This window comes from Corvus moneduloides, chromosome 9 (genome assembly GCF_009650955.1).
Source record: "Corvus moneduloides isolate bCorMon1 chromosome 9, bCorMon1.pri, whole genome shotgun sequence".
NCBI classification, from domain to species: domain Eukaryota; kingdom Metazoa; phylum Chordata; class Aves; order Passeriformes; family Corvidae; genus Corvus; species Corvus moneduloides.
This window is the reverse complement of record NC_045484.1, coordinates 16,262,076-16,282,894: the sequence shown is the minus strand read 5'-3', so window position 1 is coordinate 16,282,894 and position 20,819 is coordinate 16,262,076. Positions and strand designations below refer to the sequence as shown.

At 39.3% G+C, this 20,819-nt stretch overlaps 1 long non-coding RNA gene across 2 annotated transcripts; it reads right to left on the bottom strand.

Annotated features, from left to right (window-relative positions):
* Positions 1-947: 947 nt before the first annotated feature.
* On the bottom strand, positions 948-20,698 carry LOC116448412. 2 transcript variants are annotated; one of them, XR_004241933.1, is made up of 3 exons: positions 20,457-20,698; positions 14,471-14,607; positions 948-1,004 (listed from the first exon to the last, which is right to left on the bottom strand). It is a non-coding gene; the product is annotated as an uncharacterized LOC116448412 (long non-coding RNA). The 2 variants fall into 2 exon arrangements; XR_004241932.1 differs by lacking the exon at positions 14,471-14,607 and having other exon boundaries at positions 20,457-20,654.
* Between the last annotated feature and the right edge of the window lie 121 nt (positions 20,699-20,819).

Genomic DNA, 20,819 nt, shown 5'->3' with positions numbered 1-20,819 from the left:
ACATTAGTCAAACAGCAAGCAGGAAACTTGAGGAGACAGCTTTGGTTGGTTACAGAAGCCTCTGTACCAGAGTCCATCATGCCATGTCTCCAAAGTAGCCAATTTACTGAACTGTGGGGCCTTACCTAAAGATTCTCTTGAAAGACTTAAGTTAAAACAGGTCAAAACTCTTCGTTACATGCTTCACATAATTATATGGTGAAGAGATTCATTTTATAGTTCAAATTATTCCTGGAGTAGCAAGTAAATGGAAGAGCAAAAACCTACACTTTTTCTCAAAATAACAGAAGAAGGGGGTGGGGGAAGGAGGAAAATGTCAGTTACAGAAAATTCTTCCTCGATGGACACTTTGCAATTGCAAATGGCCACTTAAATTCTGCCAGCAGTAAATCTCCATATACTTTGTCCTTCAAATAGCTTGCAAATGGGTTCCTAAGGACAGAAAAGGAGGGAAAATTCCAACAGAATTTCATTATTTACAACCTGAAGTGCTATTCTGATAGTTGGTCAAATTTCCCACAGTTATTCATTAATACCGGAAGTGCAAGTTTAACATGCTGCTTTTACAGTGCAAAGTACACTTTCAGTACTTTGAAACCAAGTGGATAATATGTGAAGAACAAAATTAATTTGAAGCACTCATAATTGTGGCTCTCAACAGCTAGTAGGACAGCTCAAAAGCTAGTTGACAGCTTTCTGACTATAATAACTTATGGAAGAAAAACATAACTGTCATCATAATATTAAATAATGGGGCAATATCTTTTGTGCCTCTTTTGGTTTCCTAGAAGTAACACTGCACCATTACAGCACATACACTGCATACATTACAGTAATCAAGATACAAATTTCAAGTAAATTTTCACTGACCACCTTTCTGCATGTTTACCAGTATATGCCAATGCCATTTTGGGGGGAAAAAGCCACCAATACAAAACTCCTACTCACCTTTGCTTGTTTGATTTACATTATGCTGTAAGATCCACTTCCACATTAAAACAAACCTGCAAAATGAAACAAGAACTTATTGTACAGCTGTCACTGTTTTCTGCTTGTGTCCTAGATTATCAGATAAGCCAAGCAAAACAGAGAGGTAAAAAACCCACAGCCATAAAAGTATTCTATCTTTTTCTTCTCAAGGTAGGACATCAACTCCAGTGCTCTTCTCTCAAACACGTGTAATTTCTAAATAACATAGCTATTGGCATTTTAATTAAAAAAATCTACCAAGAAGTTGTATCAAATATACACATGCTATTGAACTAAGTGGGCAGAACAGGGGAAAAGAAGTTGCATGGCAAGAAATCTCTGCATTTGCTGCTAGTGCCTTCAAACTAAGCATATCTCAGTTCCGTGAATGAGGAATGATATACAGAAAGGAAATGGTTACAAATGAAAGCTTTTTAAAAATCTTTTTAGCAAAAATGATCAACGTATCTGAAATTAGGTGTTGGAGGACTTCATGCCTGGCCTTTCTAATTCACTCAACTTTTTCTAGGGCAAAGTTGTGTTTTATTATTCCAAGACTACCTGGCCCACTTAAAAATTGTAATTTATATGTCTTCATGAAAGCTGATCAGTGTCAGATGAACTTGTTTTGCTCAATGTATCATTTAGCAATAACTATACAAGGACATTTTTCACTTCCTATTTGGAAATTTGGAAGACTCCAAAGCCACTGAAGAAGCTGCACAGAAACAAGAATGATTTGGGTATGGTACCTCTGTAGAACTGTGTCTGCTAATGAAGACACAACTACTAGCATAAAGCTTTACAGAAAGGGTAGGTTACTCTTATCAGACTAAATGTTTAGGCATCATCAAAACTGACTAATGAATGAGGTAACTATCCTCACACACTGGTGACGATTACTTACCTCATTTTATTCACACACAGCTTTTTGACTCAGAGTTCCCCAATCAACCTGCAACCTTCTCAAAGTCCACTTGTCCAAATTACAAAGACAGATAGTATGGGAAGACAGATCTTTCAAAAAGTCTGACTGGAGAATATAAAGCAACAGAAGATAAGCATCCTCCTTGAGGTCCTTTCCCCAGCCCCGGATCATGTCCCAAGTATCAACATTAACTGTAGCTTTATGCATGAATGTTATTCAATATACATACTCATTTTTCAAATAAGATTTATTACATAAAAAAACAGAATTCTTTAGTCAGGTTTTAAGTAATATTCCATTCATCTAGAGAAGCAGAAGTGTTACTTTCAACAGCAGTGGAGCTCTACTGTATGTTACAGAAAGTAAATGTAAAAGCTACAGTATATGCCCACAAAAAAAACAGCCTCCATACATGAAGAGCCAAAACACCTTTCAAAAAATGAGAAAGAAGGTCAAACATTACCATGAGCACTAAACCAGACATCTCAATAAGCCTATGCACTTTGGCTGGGCAGTGAAAACCGCAGTCTAACATTTCTCTCATTAAGAACTACAATGACTCTTCCCCCGTGCAAAATGGCCTCAACACCCACATCTTCTAAACACTGCAATTAACTAAACATTAGCAATAACTGTTCTCAACACAGATTTCATGGCTTGTCACTCAAGTGCAGACAGAATCTTTCCATCAAAGGACTGAGCCCAGACAACTGCAGATCACTGGGGTGATACTGAAGTATAGTGTCATACCACCCCCTACTCTCTCTAACAGCTTTTCCATAGGAACACTTTACTTTGGACCAATCAATTCACTTTGTTGACATAAAATGGGAAGTCTTAACCTACACCATCTATCTAGAGGGCATGCACTCTTGTACTCATTAAAAGTCCACTTAGCAGAAAACTTAAATCCAAGTACGCTTTCATTTCAGTATTCTTTGGATCACAGGAGCTCACCAAACCACTCGGGATAATCTGGGGTATTCTACAATCTGGCATAGAGGGAAAAAGAAGAAAAAAGGAAGATGGCCCATCATAATTTGGATATTGTCCAGCTGAAGGAGAGGTCACAAGTTTCACAAAGATCACCAGCAAGTAAACTGCTGAAGTACCAAAGGGCTGGTCACTGCAGCCCTGCAGAAGGCCCTACATAATTAACTCCCCCTTTTTGGAATTTCAAACCCTCTGTTGTACAAAGCTCCACCCAACGGAGATGGTGCTTTGCAGTGTCATGCAAACATCTTGATGAAGGTAACACAATCCACAAGACACAGATTTTAGCCCAACTACTGATAGTATTGACAATGTTTAAAGCCACCCTCCTATAGTGCTTAAACAGCACTCACCTCTCCTCTCAAAGGTCTTTCTGCTGTCAAGTAAGATTCCTCTCACTCCAGTACAATCAAACTCTAACACCTACTATTCATTTCAAGTGTGATGACATTTGAAATAGCTGAGCGCCTAACATTCTTTACCACCAGATTCAAGCAAGGTAGTTCTCCAAAAATTTCCTTAGGGAAAGGCTAGGATTTCAACATCATAAATGTTTTGCTCCAATTTGCCTGTGTTTAATTCTCATTATCAGGAAAGGAAGTGAGAATGAAATTCACTCTCCCATACCAGGTAATAAAAGATGGCATCAAAAGGATGCAGGGATTGAGTAAGAAATGTAGTTACAGAGGCATTCACCTGGAGGCCTTGATATTCAAAGAGTGAGAAGGGGGGACCACAGCAGGGAAACAAAGGACTGCTTGTACAATGGTCAGGCTTCTGAACAGAGATAAGCAGCTGATTGTTCTGATAAGGGCAGGTGAACAGGAAGTGGAATGAAGACTGGAAATGGCAGAGATGAGAGCCATCACAAGTGCACCCCCAGTGACATAGAACAAAAAGATGGACCGAAACTTTTTTATAGCAAGAGTTATCTCCTAACAACACACCCCTCCCTCTCATGAGGAAAAGTTTTAGAAAACACTAGAATGCAAAGGTGTACAACAACTAAGTAAAATCTGTTTGTAATCCTGACAAGAGTTTTGATCCATCTATTTACTATGCAGCCCTTATTAGTAAACAGATCTCTGTTAAACTGACATTTCTATATCTATCTGGAAAAAGACACAACCACCTTTAACTACAACCTTCTCCAGAATGGCTGCAGCCAGGAATGTAATTCACATGGAAGTTTTTCAGGTGTTTGTTCGATGGTTTTTGTTTCGCTGTGTGTTGGTTGTTTAACACAAAACCAAGCTTTTGCCCCTATAGCTGATTATGCCTGTGTGAGTAGGAAGAAGAGGAAGAAACAAAGACTAGAGTAACTATAGTATACAAACTACTTCTGTTGCTATAAACTGTGGCTAAACAGTCAATTCCACCAGCTTGACATGACATAGCAAAGGCTTGCAACTGTAGTCTTGACGTCACGGCTTAGAAAAAATGATTAGTTAGTCAAGAGCAGCAGCTACATTTATGAGTATATGCCATCCCAGCATTAAATCAAAAGCAGGGTGTGGGGCATGAATAAATTTCATTGCAGCTCTGGAAAACATCTATCAACTTATAAAATCTAACAATCCTAAATATCAGTGCAGGAAAAAGCAGCCAAGGCAAAAGCAGAGATTACTCTAAGAAAAGGCTATTACAAACAACCCAGAAGTTCATGCCAAACTGTACATACAGTATCAGGGATAAAGTATTTCAGAAAAGGACTGAAAAGGCAAAAAACTTAGCCGGACTAGAGTCTCCTCTAGTTAACAGAGCTGAAAAGCTCTTTAAAGACAAGCCTATACCGCCATTTTCCAAACAAGTAGGTCAGCAATGACCTTGTCTGTACAAAATGTAGTTTTCCTGCTTTCTATTTGCAGAAGGAGCTTTGATTTCTATTTAAAAAGTATAAAAACAACTTAATCTACTTTCAGTAACCCACAAATATCTAGAACTAACATTCAGTGTAGATTAAATAATCATTTGAATTGAAACATGAGGTGTTCTAAAACCACAAAATTAATACCCTCTGAGAATTTGTAGAACCTCTCCATCTATGCTATTCCAACTGTAGTTTAACCAACTGAATTATATATGCCACAATCTCACTTAACAAAATTAAGATGTTGTAAAGAAAAAAATAATAATCAGTCTTCTTAAAACAGTTAATGAAGAGCAGTACTTAAGAGCAGGTACTATACTGAAGCCTGAATTACAAGAAGTCAAATTAAGCAAAAGCTTAACACTTATAACATGAAGAGACAAAATTTAAGTCTTTTTACTGGAGATGCTTCTGACTTCAAAGAATCTGCAGTGAGTGAACAAAAGCAAGCAAGGGACTGCAAGAGAGAAGACTGCCTCTTGCATTTTGAATCTCCTGCTAGATTTTGAGAATTATGGGAAAAATAGTTCAAAGAAGTTACAGTTCTTCCTTTGTCTATTCATCACAGTAAAAGCCACATGCACAGTTCCCAAAGCTGTGGTAGGGCTTTCACGTGGAAATGTCGAAATCTCTCATTTTTTCTACTCGTAGAAAGTTTTGCTTTTTGGACAACGCTCCGTATGGGACAGTGGAAACACTTCAAGGAAATGTGTCACAGCATAGGAAATGAACACAACTGATTCATACCTCAGACTGAGAAGCCGCTTCAGTCACAAACAAGATTATAAGTAGTTGAATGCAACATTTAATAGGCGTATCACAGTAGGAAAAAAGTAGTCTGAAGGAGTAGCTTGAATGCAAAAAAAAGAAGTGCTGTTTATACCATCAATTAGGTCAATAAGAGATTTAATTATTATTTCAAAAATGTGCATACCATAAATAAAAAAAATTGAAAGTCATCACAGCGAAAAGTATTCTAGGTAGGCATGAGTTTGGACTAACAAAACATATTGGTTGAAAAGGCTAATTTTTCCTCTCTATCACTAACAGATCAGATGCAAACATTCAAAGATGTACACAACAGGCACACTACAAAGATTCAAAGACGTCTACAGAGAGCCAGAGGAACAAACAATTTTGAGAGCTATTTACTGTGAGCATACATTATCCAGTAAGCAAATATGTAACAATCAACACACAAATGAAAGCATCATAAAAGCACAAAACGGAAGCATCAGTTTGAAGATGGGAATCCTGAAAACATTTACAATTTCAAGACCTTAAGAAGAAATACTACAGGTTGTTTATAGAGGTGACTTACCAATGCAGTTTTCCCCCTCAGCTAAGATGGGCACAACTTTCTAAATATCATTGATATTGAAAAGTTACAGTCCATCAATACCCAACTAAAATTGAATGGCAGTCTTCACAATGAGATTTACCATAAGCAATAAGCTACAGAGAAATAATTCACCTTCTTTACAATTTCCCTATCCGTTTAAACTACAGCTCAACCTACCACTCGCATAATAACGATCCAAACCTTTTCAGTCACCCTCAGCCTATTCATCTTGACCACACGAACTAGCTCTTCATTTGCTGCACTTATATACCTTAAGTAACAGCTTTTCTCAAACAGGAAAGCTTAAAGCACAGAATGACATAATCTCTCCACTCCGACTACTAATGGCACTATACACATCCTTGGTATCACCCTTGACTCTGAACACTTCTGCACTCATTATGTTGTCAGCAAAATCTTGCCAATACATTGCCTGTACAGGAACTGCCCCTAACCTTCCAGTTATACAATCACTTTGTGCCAGTCTGCATTTATATATATATATATATATATTTCCGTTCACAAATCATCATGTAGCCTTTACACAGAGCACCTCAAAATACAGTGACATACTCTATAGGCACTGTATAAAAGCATTCCAGGAAACAGGTTACATGAAATCTTCCCTACCTCATAAAAAATTTGATTATGGTTCCTTAAAAAGTTTTAGTCCAAGTTTGCACCTCCCAATTTCTCAGCTGAAACGTAACTGAAAATACAAACCAGGAAGCTTGATCACTGAAGTGCTTTCTAGGAACCAAAAGCCTTAATTAAAAAACATGCTTTTTCTGTCTTTAAAAAACAAAAAAAGCAGCAAGCTTTTAGAAACATCTGAGGCAGCTCATTTTAAGAAAACAGCCTCTTATATTTCAAAGCTTGTTTTTAAAATACCAAACTGTGATGTTGACATTTTCAGTGTTGTCCTCTCCTTTCTCCAGACTACGAATTTTAGTTAAAAACATGAAGCAGGCCAAGTTTAAGCACTAACGGCAAAAAAAGTTTAAGCTAAGATTGTATCCATCAAATTAGTGCATCCCTTTGTGCACCACTAAGCAACACCATTCTACATCTACATTCAACATCTGTCTTCACATACTACTCATTTTTCTACAACTTCAAAGTTTTATCTTATGCATATTTTGGCACTCATGCTGTAAATAGTTTACCAGCCCCACCTCTAGTAACGAATCCAGTGCCTTTTCAGTCAAGGAAGTCCAACACAGAGCTTCACCAAAACCCCAAAAGGTGAAAAAAGTACAGAAAAATGGCATCTTCTCTAGGTATAAAACACACCATACATATGGGATTTTGATGAAGAGCAGACACAGTTTATTGTCTGTCCATACCTGTCATCAATCTGCCACCTGTGCAATCCTGATAGAGACAGAAATGCATCAATTATTCTTCACACATTCACTGAACTTGACATATCCCTTTCCTGACACACTGCATAAAGTAACTCTGAAATTCCTCAATGTAACTGCAATCTATTACTTGAAAACCTGTGAGAAGTTTTACTACACGATGCACACAGTTACATCCTTATGACATAAAAATACAATTTCCCAAGCAGATTCCACTCTATAATCTGACCCTTATTTATATATCCTTGATCCTTATGTATAAATCTTCAAATAGGATGTAGGCTGGGCATATTTATTTCAAACTCAAAATATTAAAAAAATCTTCAAAAAAAAAAAGCTTTGCTCCATGCAGAAAAAACACTCAGGGCTTCATTTCAGAAAAGTCAGAATTATGTTATCAGACACAACATAATTTTGTGAAATAGTATCTCTGTACTGTTTTTTTCCTCGCAAGTTGTTTTATAGGGACATTATGTTTATTAATAAAATTTAAAACCGTTAACTAATTTTTTAGTGTAGAGAAGGCAATAATGAGGTTTTAAAAAATATTTAATAGAAATGACTTTATCCACTAAATAGACTGGCATTCTAAAACAAGAATGCCTGATCATATCCATTAATATCTTAAATAGATTAAAACATCTGTTCCCTTGTAAGGACACTTTTACTTCAAGGCCATATCTCACACAACATTTTTAACAGTAGTTAATCAAGCACATTAATAATCACACCATGTGTTACTGTAGCAACAATGATTTCTGGTAGCCATTTTCTTTCCAGCTTTAACACTGTTTCATAGCCAACAGTCCTTCCTGCAAACTCTGTATAAACCCAAAGGCAGTGAACTGCTCAGCAGTATTTCTCTGGCTACACTCTTCAGATGCCTCCCTCCAGACCGTCTTCAGTCCACTGTACTCACCTATCAGTATTCTCTAGCGCTGCACTCGACTCAATTTATATTTACACTAATGGAAATACAACAACATGGCAGCTCCCGTTTTAAAAAGCCCCAAACGACCAACCCCCACATTTAGGAGACTGAACAGTTTGCTACTCAAGGATACTTTAAGGGGAGAGCAGCGCTGCAGTTCATTATTTCCACCTGCAGGCGCTAAGAACACACAGCCCAATACAGGATCCCAAGCCGCAGGCTGCGCTCGGTCACAGCACGACAGCAGCCACTGACCCCTTCGCAGATCGCAGATTACGACATCAAAGCGAGTGCTGGAGCCAAAACCAATTTCTTAATAGACTTATTCTGAATATCTCTGAATTTTCTACGCTGTAAGGCAAACTAGTGTACACATTCATTTCCAAGTCTTTCTCTCTGTTTCTAAAGTCTTAAAAAATGACAAAACTTGGAACACTTTCTTGAATTAAAACTGCAATGCAGATTTTAAAAAAGGTTGAGCCTAAAATCCTACAGTTCAAAATTAGTGATAAATTACTCTTTTCTTTTTTCCTTTTAAAAAAAAAAAAAAATCTCCCTTTCTTGTTATCATGACAGTTTGAAAGAAAGCAGTACAGAACAGAAGTGAATTACATAAACATTTATAACAGCAATGGGAGGAAATAGTGAACTGGTATTATCATATAAGTACCCCCTCCAAAACAGAATCCTAAGTCCAAATTCAGTTCTTTCCAAGTTTGTTCCAGTCGAAAGGGTATCTATGCTGGGATCACGAGCTCTAATGCCTGCTGCTGTCTGTCTAGACAGCATTTCTGACCATGGCAAGAAAGGGAATCTCCTGTTCCTAGCCTCAGAGGAAGTGTATTTTCTGTGCCCGTGAAAATGTAAAATCTAACAAAAATTTCCTAGAGATTTCATGCACACTTTTCATAAGCAAAGCTTTGCTCATCAAGTGCTAAGAAATATCTCATATATAAGGGCTTACACTTAAAATGAAGGTAGGGTTACGATGAACTCTGAATTGGTGCAGCAGAGATTTTATTCTGATATCCCTATGACAGTACCTTCCAGCAGAGGACAGAGTAGACAGTCTGGACTATTACCCTCTGTAAACAGCACTGCTAACTCCCAAACAGCCTTCTTCCTTACCAGAGGACTAAGCTGTGACTACAGTGAATGTTCCAGGATGAAGAATATAACCATATAAAACAATCCCCCCATAATATAAACTCCAAAACAATCACATAAAAAGATAAATCCCAGCACTGCCATTCTTCCAGCAAAAGCTTTTTTCCAAATAAAAGACACTTATTTCATACAATAGGATTTAGCCACTGCTTATCAGATTTGAAGTGAAGCTACAAAATGAGTCCTAATTGGGTCGATATACAAGCTATAATCTTTATAATCTATGAAAGAGCACTGTGGGGAGTCACATATACTCAAGCAGTAACATAAAGACTTCCTTTCATTTTGCAGGAGCCTGCTTTTTGGTGACAGAGGAATGGTTTTGGTGAAGAAGGAAAGTTATAACATGCTGTCAACACTACCACCTTAGAGCCATTCCTCTCCGAGCTTTTCAGTGTTCACGTTCAGTTTGGTGACACTAAGTTTCCAGCATTGTCCATTGCCTACAGAAATAGGTAAAAACTATTTCCTACCTTAGATAAGCTGTAGCAATGCAACCTAATTAAGCCAACTGTGTTTTATTTTACACCTTCATGCCAGATAGCTGCATTAGTGTTTTTTGAATAGGAACAACACACATCTTACAACTCAGGTTATACTACCAGACCTGGCAAGCAAGCTGGAGCAAATGCTTCCACATCCCTCTCTGAAATGTAGTTTGTGACCATCAGTTACCATTGTGAACACTCAATGGAGCCAGTCACACACCACCAGCACCACAACCGCAGCTCAGCTCAGACACAGCATCCCTGTCTTGTTAGCAAGCTCCTATTCGGGGTCCCTGTGTGCAATTGGACAGTGTCCACAAGCTTTATTACTAATACAGTCATCATGCAGGAGTGTTTCCTATAGTAAATTTTCAAAGCGTTTTGTAAAGTTACGCCTTTGCTACAAAATTATTCCACGAAAAGTATTCTGCTATGAAGCAGGTGTTTTCAAGATCTACCCCAAGGAGTCTCTACTCAAGTTATGCAGTACTTTGAGGTCTACTTTCTAAACTGTTTAATAAACATCTATGGAGTCTCCATGGGAGATTGCAAGAAGATACGGCAGTTCTATGCAGGTGTCACTTTAAGATTAGGGCTTCATCAATCTTTCTCTTTTCAGTCTTGAACCCTTTAAATGCTTGTGGACTTGTTCACTTCCTTTTGCTTAGTTATCAATCAGGCAAAAGCTTTCACTCTTTGATTCTTTTGCTATTTGAATTAGTTCTTCCAAATACATGAAGGCAAATGGAAAAACTTGGTATTTCCAGCATGCCACACCAGTTATCCTCACCTGTGCATATCCGGCTCATTGGCTGTCCTTGGGCATCTCATCTGGTTGGAGCTAAAGAATCCATATACACTTGATTTGTTAGTTTTCCTAACCAAAACAGGTTTCCCAACAAAATTTGCAAAAGTAACTCAAATAACAGAAGAGACAAGACACTCTAAGCCCGTTTCATATGGTTTACACTGGATTACTAAGACAGCACGAAAGAACTGGATCTGCATGGGCTAAGACTGCATAAAATCAGAGTATAAATGGCACAAGTTATTCACATCATTACTCTGTTTCAGAGTGTTTCAGTTTTTAAACTGAAGCAAAGAAACCTGTATGTTTCCCACCCTAAAAAGGACATAACCCCAAGACAGAAATATTTTCTTGCTGTTAAGCAAGTATAAAGCTTATGTTTATTTGCAGTAATAACAAAGCTTCTTAAAACAAACGGAAGTGAGCACCAAAGATAAAGGAAACTTTGCCATTGTCTTGGACATTCATAGTTAAAATAAAAACTCCCTGAACACCTTGTTCGAAGGCTTCATAAATTCACAATGATATTGACTAATATGTCCCAAAAGCTTAGTGCTCTACATCAACAGAGGTTCTGTGCCTACTTTTGGGCCCATAAATTCAGCTGACTATTTGCCTACTGACTGGCCCCAGAGCTACTATTTTTCCTCATTATTGGCAATTTTGTAAGCATACAAGTTAGATTTTTTAAGGTTAGCTCCAGTTACCTCATGCTTGTTTTCCGCTGGAACACTAAAGAAAATATAACCAACACTTAAATGTTGAGAGAATACGTATGAATATGAAATCTTGTGGTTTAAATGGATAAAAGGAGCAAGAGTAACTTTTCCTTAAGTTCAAGGACAACATATAGAAGCACACTAAATTAATGCAATTCTGATAAAAAGGTTCAGAACTTACTCAATACCTACTTAATCAACTTCAACAGCTTCTGAGAAAACAAGAGCTACGAATGACTCTGCAGAACTCTAATAAAAGTACAGAAATACATAAGGTATTATTACAAATTTAAGAAATAACCTGTCTTTATGCTCAGATTCACAAAACTAAAGAAATTCTGAGAACAAATAAAACAGAAAACAAAGGAAGTTAAAGAACAGGTCAACTCCAAAATTAAGCCTTCAGAATATCCTAACCAAAGCTCTTGATGATATTTTGGCCTACCAAACAACTGTTTGGAATTCACAATATTTAGAGAAAAACAGTGATATTTGTATCTTTCATTTTTTATGAGGTATAGGCAGCCATAAACCACTCAGATTTGTACTTTAGTCTTAAAAAGCCAAGGGAGTTTTGAGGTGGAGGTGGTTTTTTTTTGTTTTCTGGTCAGGATTGGGGGGGCTGGAGGGGGAGGATGACTAAGGTGGGTTTTTTACACTAATAGGACTGTCCTGGGGAAAAGTATTGGTAAGTTTAACAATTTTGCATTCTTTCAAATAGCTGCCAATTTAACATCATGCAGGTTTGGTTTTTATTTCTGAATGCTAAAATCTCCTTTAAGGAAAGGAAGAAATGCTAATGAACCTACAGTGACAGAAAACATGACGAAAGAGGACAGCCTCCAGCATGTAAAAACCAGAGCACCCTTTCCTGCTGAAAATGGCATTCTGGAAAATTATTTTTAAAAATGGAAGGAAAGTTAAGGTAAAACTGTTTGTCAGAATGAAAGTGAAATCACAGAGATATTACTTTGGACAAAAGCACTCTAGCTCCTAGTATCAATATCACTAAGTTGGAAGAAAACTTTGTTTAAAGAAGATCATGGAAACCACAACACAGATGATCACTAATTAATCCTCCCTCCTTTATATACTTACATCCTTTGCAAATAGTATGCATTAGCATGCTTCAGGACCAGCCTACTAGACAGACTTAAAGCCAAGTTACTAGAAATATATTAAATAGAACTTTATTTAAAACAGCACCCAATATCCTAAAGATTGAAGTAATCACCTTGCAGAAGTCAAATAAACCTACTTTTCTCAAAATGGCTCCACAAGAAAAAAAAAAAACCCCAAAACAACCAAAACTCAAAAACTAACTCATCATTAAAGCTCCAAATGAGAGGAAGAAAGGTCCTGCTGCAATACTGAAGTACTTCTTATGCAAAACTATCAACTCATCTCTCTGATTTCCTAAGGGACATAGCTGAACTTCTGAAGAGACTACAGAACCTGGATGCCTTCAGTTTTACTGAATGTCAGTACATTGTCCTACATATTGCCTTCATTTAGAACTTTGTATGATCTTCCATAATACAATATTCCAACTTTTAACTGTTTGTCTATATACAAATGTTGATAAATATCTATAAAGATATACAAAGAAACACAATCGCTTGTTTGCTCTTGACATAACTCCTTGCTAGACAAGTCATCATCTCTGCTCATCTCTGGTAGTACTTCACTGGACTGAAAAACAGAAGGCAAATTCAGAAGTTGTTTTTACTGTCTAAAAGAGATTTCTAAAAATGAATTACCACAGTACCACACAGTATTTTTAGAAACACTGTGACGTTTCAGTTCTATAGGAACCTGAATGGCTTCTCCCAAGCATCATTTCCATTTTTTGCACTCTCCTTTATGCAAAAATACCTTATGCCTTCTAGTGCTCACTACTGTTGGTAAAACATTGAAAAGCAACAGCAGTCTTACGATTGTGATAGAGACAGATACCTGGAGAACAATTTTTTTCTGGACAAGCTGTTTCTCTTCCTCTCCCAATCTCACAGATGCCAGAGAAGAAACATCTCTCATCCACCAGCTCTTTCAGCCACATGCACAGCAGTGACAATCATAATGAACTTCATCAGCAAGTCTCACCACCTCGAAAGTTGGGGAACAAGGGCTTGGCATTTAGGGGAATATGGCACGGAACACTAGTGATGTACCCACCTTACTTCAAAACACTAACAAAAGGAGAAGTCTGTAAGAATCCATGCTAAAGCAGCTCACCAAGTCTACTGCTTTTCATCAGTCAAGTTACTTTTGTCCAACACAGTACAAGGACACAGAAAAAAACAATCACTGTCCGAAACCACTTTTATAAGAAAACAAGTCAGACAAAACAAACCTTCAAAGGTTTCCCCAAAGCAAAGATCTAAAAAGACTATGGACAGTACCTACTATCTTTGGTTTATGTAACAACACAAGCCAACTTTCCACCTCAGTTTCTGCAGCACTTCAGCTCAACTTGCATTCCAGACATGCAAGCTCTACTCCCTCCCATTCTCTAATTGCTCCAAACCCCTCCAATTTTTTCACTGCAGCTTATCTAGGGTAATTCACCATCGTATGTCCCCCCCAACTTACCTTCCCCCTTTTACCCCAGCAAAAAAACTGTCATAACATATTTTTTTGTTGATAACTACCTGATTAGGGAGTTCTAACTGCCATTTTGTTCTTAACTTCCTAGAAGATGAGAAACTCTTTTTTAAAGTAACTTCAGAGTGCTAATATTCACTACAATTCATATACAGTGCAGTTATTTTCATTACATGCCACAGATTCTCAGTTTTAAAGTTTTGCCCAAGAACAGAAAAGATTAGGTGATTTCAATATATCAATAAGTATGTTAAGAAAAAGGAAGCAAAAAAGGGCAGAGTACTCACTTCAGTGTGGGAGAGAACTGCGAGAAGCCAGCTGCAGAACTGCCACTTCCCACTCCCTGTGACAGCACACGCAATCAAGACTTTCTCACAGAAGATACACTCATAGCCACGGTATTAAAACAAGAAACCCAGAACTTCTGTGTGAAGAAAAAAAGTTATTTATATTGGAATTTTGCAGGCAGAGCCTGTTCTCCGTTGAAAATATTGTTTCTAATACTGAGCCAACTTAGCAGTAACAACAAAAATACAGCTGTTGGAAAAAAATACTCCCTTCTCTGCCCTCCCTACCCATTATCACAGGGGAGAACATAGAATCCAGTGTCTTTGGTGAAGGCTCCTAAGAACATTCATAAAAACACACAATACTCTTATATGCATAAATACAATAACCTACATAAGTATAAACGTAATAATAAATACAATAAACTACAACCACTGTTTTGGTTGTTGGGAGCCTAATCTTAGGATACAAATTCTATAAACCTCCAAACTCTTCTGACTGAAGAAGATAAATCCAGAAAACTAAATAAACATAAGAGACAGTTCCCAAAACTCTACAGTCACAAAACTGTTGTATATGCCCACATCTGAAGATGAAGAAAGGTATCAGCAACAAACATTATGAACATTAAGGGCTTTCCAAAAGTAATCATCAAAAATTATATCACATAGTGCTCCCAGGAGAGCTGAGCAGAAGCAGAAGCAAACAGGAGAAATATACAGAGGACAATCACTCCAGAAGATAAAAACTGAAGCTAAAATAGAATAAAAAAACCTTTTAGCCAGAACACTCACTGAAGAGCAGCAAAACAAAAAAATACCCCAACCAAACCAATGAAAACCCTAAACCATAACCACCACCCACTGACTGCAGCCAGGCAGGTAACACACACTAGCCACTTCCTACCAGCAGCAGCAAGGAGCAGCTTCAGAGCTGCCACACTTTATGGGCAGATATTAGGATCAGTTTTTCAAAAGCAGCCACCTAACCTCCTTTTGTATGCCTTTTTGGAAAGCCCACCCCAGACCCTACCAAAGAGCCACACTGGGAAAGTAGATGGGATAAAGCACAACTCAATGCTATCAATCTACCAAATTATTATTCTGTGAAAAGGGAAGCAGAAGGGACTCATTACTACATTTCAATGATTACAGCTGCTAAGGAATTCCTTGTCTTTCACTCAAACTAAAAATGGATGCATCAGGCAAAAGCCTGTAAATAAAGGTAAATTACAGAAGAGATACTTTGCTGTGGAAAATATTTTTACAAGTGGGTGTTAACAGCTGGTCCAGAGAACAGGGAAGGTACAATGATCTCAATTCACGTCTTCAGCTATAATTGGACCTATCAATAAGGTACCTGCAATTCCTCCCATCCTGTTTCCCATAATGCACCCTCTCTCCTGCTCTACTACTTTGTAAAGATGAAGATTATCAAGCAGTCATTTATGGCAAGCAAAAAATACAATCATTCAAATACTCACAAAATAATGTCCCTTTATGAAAAAAAAAAAAAAAAGTCCAATTAAGTATAAGTATCTAACTTGTAGTGTTCAGCATACTGAAAAGTTACAACACACTAACAATAGGCCTGAAATATTCCCAAACCCAGCAATGTGACCTTTATTCTGATTTGAGCATGAACTTCGCATAAACTGGATTAAGTTTCAAGAAATACTGAATTACTAAATAGCCCATCATCCTTAAACCAGTTAACTATTTGTAAGACAAAGCACTCAATATCAATCAATAAACATCAGCTAGAGAATTCCATTTCCAGTATCTGGATTAAGTATGAACCATCAGTTCCCATACCAAGCGCATTACAATTACTTCTACTGGAGTGAGACTTCTCTGTAATCCCAAGTTTGCTCGAAAGTATTATATCAGTTACTATTTAGTGTAACCAAAACATGCATACACACTGTTAAGCCACTGTCTTCCCCCATTTAACCTCACTGGCAATGTAAGGACACGGCTGCAACATTTTGTCAACCTAACAGCTGCTGTGTACAGTTGAACAGTGACAGAAAGGCAGCACAACTGCATATTTTTAAAAATTGTTTTATTTCTTAATTATTATTTTATATGTAATTATGTTATAATAAATTTCATTATGAAATTTTAAAAAGCTTGCTCTCCTTCTCCTGTACCACTATGGGTAAATCCTATGGATTCTGGGTAGACTTTGTACCAAGATGAAATATTCACTACATGACACTGAATTGCAGACTAGGTAAGTAACATAGCCTATCATGCTTTTTCAAATTTTGAAAACAACACACATTAGAAGTTTATGCAAAGTCATTACATGCTCTTTCTTGATGGAGAACTGTGATTTGAGCATCAAATTACATCCCATAGGATTACTGCACTGTTAGAGGTGCACGGTATTTCCATCTGGTTTTACATGGCCATTTCTCATCCTTGTGCTTAAAGAGCTTTTCTACAAATCTGTGAACAATGTGGGCATGCCTTCTACCATCACTGCTTGCATGAAAGGTTCCCATTAATTGATCTAAGAGACACAATGTATACAGGCATTAACATTTATGTGAGCTTTTTGTTTGGGGTCTTCTGATTTTTTTTGTTAATCAGGCATAAAAAGGATATTTTTCATGATACTACAAACTTATGAAACCCTTTAACTCAGTCTGACAGTAACTTTATGTACATCAGCCAGAATGACCAACATCCACAATTTCCACAGGTAACGTAAGCTCATTATGCACTACAAATAGGAAGTTTGCATCTACATCGGAAAAAAAAATTATGCAGCAAATAAAAATGTTAATTATCAAAATCAGCTTACAGATTTGGGTTACAGGCAGAGTGCTCAAGAAGACCAATGAATATATTTTCAGAGAAAACAGACGTGTTTTGGTTTATTTCACTAGGAATTCCTTTATGCTCTGAAGTAGGGTGGACACTACTTTCATCTGAACAAACCCAGTTTTGGAGATTATACCAAGTTTACCCAGTCTCAAAATCAATTTAAGTGAGTACAACATTGTTTAATTTTATTGTCATTTCCCAGTCTCTGGATACATAATACATAGTGCTCTGCATTCCAGAGCACAACGGAAACGAACTGAATGTGGCTTGTAGTAACTAATATTAGAGCAATGTTTCTTACTAAAAGAACAGAGGGAACAAAACAAGTACCTTAAGGTAGGCCTCTGACAGTCACATCACTTGAACTTTGCTGAAGATAAAAAGTTGCTTGAAAATGTAAAAATATGAGGACAGTGTTACTGACACAGTGAATCAGCAGCTGTTCAAAAATCTTTAATTCAAACCAACTTCAGGCGAAGCTGCAGAGCAAGTCACATAACTATTCTGTATTTTCTCCAGTTTTAAGTTCTCAGATCTTTTGCAAGGTGGTTGGAAGTCTGAAAGTGTTTGAAACTAGTAACTGTGTGTGAGCATGCATATGTTTTATTACTATTGAGAATTTTACTCCTTTTTCAGTTCAATTTCCTCCATAAGTGACCTGAAAAGGCTCGAATTTAAAAAGTATACACAGTAGTAGGCTGTTCTAATACTTGCAAGTGTAAGCACAAACTATTGCTCAAGAAATTCCACTAACAACCCTTGACTTCAGTGTCCATATGAAATTCAGTTATTTTAATGTCTAAGGCATTGCCATTCTTGTTTAATATCCTGTTTATTCAGCTGCTGATACTCCAATCAATCTTTTCTGTACTAAATAACCTCAAAAAGATGCTCTAAGTGGTCAGTGCTTTTTTCTCCTACTAGCTAGGCCACATGTTGAGATTTCAACTCCCTTTTTGCCTTCACTTAAGAACTTTCATACCTTCCTAGACATATTCCTCCTAGTGCTACTAAGTATAAATCAGACACTAGACTTCATGAAACTTCTGGGAAAAAAAAAAAAAACCAAACAAAACAGTACACCCTTGGTTGTTTGGTTGGTTTTTGGGACTTTTTACAGATATTTATACAAATATCTGTATCAAATACAGATATTTGCCCAGGACTTTTTTAAATTAAAAAGACCAAAAATCATACAGACTGAGCAAAAGAAAACAAAAAAAGTATAAAAAGAAAGTCAAGTCTCTTTGCTGACATTACAGGTTTTTTCCTCTACAAGATTCCTGTTCCTTGGGTAGGTCTTTTCAGTAAAAAAGAAATCTGTTGCAATGAATACTAGACACCAGAAGAAACTATTCTAAGAAGATACCTTGAAGATTATTCATTTCAATTCTCACTGTAATTCTTGTATAACTCTGCACCATACCCCTCTGCAGTTGCATTAGACAGGTTTGCAGCATCAGCTCTGACTCTAAGTCAGTGTAACAGGATTGACACACTGCGCTGCTCTTTCATGCACTCTACTTAAACTCCTCTCCAATAAGAAAATTGCTGCATTTTCTCTGCACCTAAGTGACCCACTAAAAGATTCCCCAGATTTACTTTGCATTGTCTAATTGGTCCACTTATTCTGTCCTCAAATCACCAACCTTGCACAAGTCAGGTAGTAAAGAATCCTATACAGAAGAATCACATTAAGTTACCAAAATTCTGAAGCACTTCACCCTCCACTGTGAAGAATCTTCTCTTTAAAACTTGTTTCCTAATTTGAATCAAAAAATTATGTTGCAACTTGTATTAAAAAAAAGTCAGTAAGAGATAACAGTCTATAGCTGAATTCCACAAATGCTTATCAGCCTCTTACGAATGTTTGTCCCAGGTGTTAATTCATTACTCTATACAACATGAAATTACTTCTTACTCTAAAATCTGGTGCACATTTATTCCTCATATGCGTTTGAAAGCGAAGTTCCATGACACAGTCTTCATAATTAAATTATGTGTTAGAAAGGGGGGCAGGAATCAGAATATCGTGCAAATGAGGTTGTGCCTAAAGGGCTAGAGCGGTACAGCACTGATGGAAACCTGTTTTGATAGATCATACTTGTTTTCCATTACCACTGTGACTTGTCAGTTTACAGACCACAACAGAACTATTTCCAATAGGCTGAAGATTACACACAAGCCATAAGAAAAAAAAAAAACTTTCCACATTTCACGCAAGTTACATTTGTCAAGATGATGCTCATCACTGCAACCTGGTAACACAAACTTTGTGAGAGAAACCGTCAGATCCTGAAGCTGCTGGCAGCCCGAACACACGACTTTGATACCTGAACTGGTAACTTTTACCTGCTGTTGTAAACCACTTCTGCGCCGGGAGCTCTACTACCGCTCCCGGAGGGCACACGGGCCAGCGCCGCGGCGTGCCGGGGACTCGCCAGCCCTTGGTACCGACACCGGGCGTTTCAGAGCTCCTCCGCTGCACGCCAAGCAGGAAAGGAACGAAGGGGAGGGGGAGGAGCGCACGCTCCCCCTGTCCTAGGACGGCAGCACAACCTTTCCCGGACTGGCGACCAGCACAGGGAGGCAGTGTGGGAGGGACCCGCACCCGGGAGACGCGCGGCGGGGCGCAGGCGGCCCTGCGGGACCCGCCGCGGCGGGCGGCGGTAGGGCACGGACGCCTGCGGGGCCCCCAGGGTGACCCCGGCCACCCTCGAGCGACAGCATCGTCCCGCTCGGCCGCCCCCGCCCGCGGGGCATTACCTGGCTTCCCCGGCCGCACTGCCGCCGGCCCGGCCCCGGGCGGCGCGCTCTGGCCTCAGGCTCCGAGCGGCGGCCCCGGGTTGCCCAGCTTCTCCGTGCTTGGCAATGGCGGCGGCCCCGCTCCCCCTCCCCGCTCCGCGCTCACTGGCTGCGCCGCTTCATGTGACCGAACAAAACCCTCCTCGACACAGCCCTTTGTGTCCCGCCCGGCCGGGGCACCGGGAACGCCGCTCGCCGGCTTGGGGAGGTGGCGAGGGACGCTGGTGGGGACAGAGAGAGGCGACGAGGCGGGCTGGAGAGGGAAAGGCCGGGGAGGGCAGTGCCTGCTGCGCCTGCCCGATTTCCGCCACGCCGCCGCTGCCGCCGCCCCGGCCCGGCCACTTACCGCGGGGCGGGCGGCTGCGGCCGAGCCGCGGTGCCGCACCAGATCGGAGGCGGCCGCCATGTTCCCGATGCGGCAGGATGGGGCAGAGCCGCCCGCTCCGCCACCCGCCGCTAGGGCGGTCGGCCCGGCCCGGCCCGGGTTGGACTGGGTGGGCTCCGCTCGGCCCCGGCCCGCGCCCCCGGCCCGCGCGGCCCCGCACCTCCCGCTCTTCTCCCCCCCCCCCCCACTTCGCGGCCGGGCGGGGGCGGCGGGGGCGCGATACAAAAAAATAAATCGTAACGGGAAACTCACGGGCTCGCCGGGCTGTGCGTCACGCCGGGGTTACGTCCTGCGCGCGCCGTCGTGACGTCATCGCGCAAACCT